This window comes from Beta vulgaris, chromosome 5, assembly GCF_026745355.1.
Source record: "Beta vulgaris subsp. vulgaris cultivar EL10 chromosome 5, EL10.2, whole genome shotgun sequence".
Lineage (NCBI taxonomy): Eukaryota > Viridiplantae > Streptophyta > Magnoliopsida > Caryophyllales > Amaranthaceae > Beta > Beta vulgaris.
The window spans coordinates 25,997,358-26,000,752 of NC_079206.1; positions in this window are offsets into that span (position 1 = coordinate 25,997,358).

Here is a 3,395-nt window from a genome sequence, read left to right on the forward strand (position 1 = left end):
TGAGACATACACCTCTCTTGTTTCACTTAATTCACTTACTTTGTTGTTCATCAAACCTAGGGAAAGGGGCAATATTGATGACCGAAATGGAAAATGAGCATGACTAAATTGCAGATCATAGTGCTAACTGCTAAGTACTCATGACCTCTATGCTCCATTTTACAAGACCTTGTCCTTTCACTGCAAATCTCATGTCCTCCACAATCCACACCACATGTGCCGTTACATCTTAGGCAATGCAACAACTTGTACTGTTGTTGTATCGAGGAACTCACTAGACCTAAACAACATTTGCATAGCTAAAGCTATGAAATATGATATAAAATCACTCAACAATTTCCTTCCTTAGTACCACTTGTGCTACTTTTCAATCCTATACTAATGATAGAGAAGAAGGATGGAGAACTCAGTCGTGGATGCAACTAATATCAGATATCACAATGGTGAGTCAAGATAATTCAAAGCATTGACCCTCTTAAACTAGAGTCTGGAAAGGTCTAGATGAACATAATTTATCCCTTGAATCATCACATAATTCAGGTCAAATCAGGTATTCTTTCCAATAGATTTAGCTTATCATGATCTCACTAAAACATATATTCATGAAACTCCTCCTATCAAAAGGGTTAGCATTCTTGTTCATGTACTTATTCCACCAGCAATGTAATGACCCGTTTTACTCGGCTAAATCGAAATACTACCACTGGAGACATCAAAACAAAGAAACAACAGAGTAAAAGAAATGGAATGTCCATAGTTGTGAGGCAAGTGAAGGCCAAGGAATAAATAAATCACAAACAGGTAATAGCACAACCAAACAATTTAGTTGCATAATAAGCTTATGAAGAGTTTTTCCTTCAAGATTGAGAAGTTGCAAAACTCTTCTTCATTACTTGACAAAAATGCCAAAACAGTCTAAGGAATCCTCTTAACCTCTCCAATATACTTTTATGTATCAACAGAATATTGAGTTGTAAACAACCAAGACTAAAGATGCAACCAAGATAGTCCTCGATTATAACAGCTTAAAAACATTTACCCCGAAAACAGTCCCAACATCATATATAAATAAAGAACTGCATGCACACGACACAATAGCATCATAAGCATCGTTTTCACAAATTAGAAATGCAATGAAGTCACAAACAATGTCACGAGGAACCCAGATCGCACAAAGCAGAGCAACAAGTGGTGGAATTGAGAAAAAAATTAACTTCTAAAAGCACGTTATAGAGTAGTATGCTACGTGGTATTGTGTTTTTTTTCTTTTCTTTTTTTTTTAAGGGAAAAAATTAAAAAATTTCAAGGAAACCAGTTTTGCTGAGAAACAGTCTCCAATCTCACAACTTTTTCAATAAGTCAAATAGTTAAACCTAAGAGACTGATTTTCGATAATCAATGGTTTGTTAAGTGTAAAAAATGTGTTGGTAACCATAACAGGTCTCCTATATATGGTCTCCTTGGCCTTTTTTGTAGTAGTGACAATTTCAATTTATAAAATATTTCCAAATCCGAACAACCTCAACGCTTTCGCGGAGCAACAACCAACTGAAAATCAGAAGCACTAGCTAGAGACTCTTAAATGGAGAAATAAATTATAGAAAATAAACTATTAACTATTACAAATAGAGAGTTCTCGCCTCGAAAATAAATACAATACTACACCAACTCGTATTAGCTTCAAGGTTAACTTACGGCTTCAACCTGAAACATTTAGGAAAACTGCCACCCACTGAAAGGCTTATCGCGTACCTAACAAAAATAACCTAACTATTCCTTCTAACTAATGTAGTCGGGCAAGTAAGGATCGAATCCCAAGAGACTAACTGATTCAAAGTAGTTAAATTGACTCTAATTAATACTAAGCAAGTAATCCAAATAAGTGATGATGAACTAATCTAAGTAACTAAAGCAAATGAAATTATCAAGAGTGAATCAAAGACTAAAGACATCTAGGTTTAAGTATCCCCACTAACATCGAATTAATGCCACAAATAATCCCTTTTCCCTTAATTAACTAATAAATAACTCATAGGATAGACGCGCCCTAATAATACTAAGGATTTCTTTCGATCAATCAATAGCTTCCCTAACAATGCAATCATGCCTATTTTCATGGAGTCATGCAAATTAAGGACTTTAGACATAGCATCCTAACATCCTAATAAATTCCATCAACTACTTTCGTGATGATTTCCTTTATCTTAAATTAGGGTTCTAGATTCGATTAAGATTCAACTTTCGTTGCAAAAATAATCACATTCAAATATACTATTTCTAGTCATAAATTGATAATTAAAACCAACCCTAAAATAAATGAATCATAAATTAATCAAAGTTTGGGAATTGGAAATTAAACAAGCATCAATTCATGTTAGGGTTCAACCTAACCCTAGAATAGAAAACTACTCACACATGATGATTGAATAAAAAAAATAAATATTAAAAGAAAGCATGATTAACAATAATAATAAATAGAATAGAGAAGAGAAAATAATACTTGAATTAATTGATGAAATTGCAAACTTGAATGTCGAAAACAAGAACTTGATGAAAGTATGAAGAATACAATGAATAACGTGAGCTCATGAGAAGCGTCCAAGAGAGGAAAAAAACGTGATTTCTCTCTCCAAAAAATCTCCCTTTCAAATTCTATCCAAAACCTATTTATATCTATCCAAATACAAGGAGTTTGACTAGGATTTGGACTCCTAAAACACTCTAAAACTAAGATTACGTAATATTGAAATTGGAGACCGCCATGGCCTTGCGGTAAGCTTGAAAGGACCGCCAAAGGGTGGCGGTTTATGCTGTTTTTTTTGTTCTCTTGCTATCAAAATTCCATTTTGTAGCTCCTTAGGCATGGTAATTAATGGTTACCAACACCATATCGCAATATATCTTCAAAATCATCGCCGAATAAAGCTATCAATCCATCTGAATGCTCCGCAATCATCCAAGCTTTCGTGCAAATCCCAATCAACTCCAATAAACGCCATAATCCTACAAAAACAAAACAAATTACCCGAGGAGAGCAATAGCGAAAAGTAAAGAATAATAGCTCTAAGAGATTAAATATATGGGAAAAATATGGTGAAAACACACAAATATATCACATAAAAATGAGTATATAAACGTGTTATCAAATTCCCCCACACTTAACCTTTGCTCGTCCTCGAGGAAAGAAACTAAAAAAAAAAAAAAAACTATCTAAGGAAGCAGTAAAACCTATACTCACTGTCGTAGGAATCACGATTGCACTTAGCACGTGCAACAAGCCCTTTAAACCCCTAGGCTACCCTAGTGGACGAGTAAGGTCTCGTGAAGGTTTTCAGAAGGCATACCTACAAAGCCAAATGATGAATTCCCAAACCGAAATAGCAAAACAAGATAGT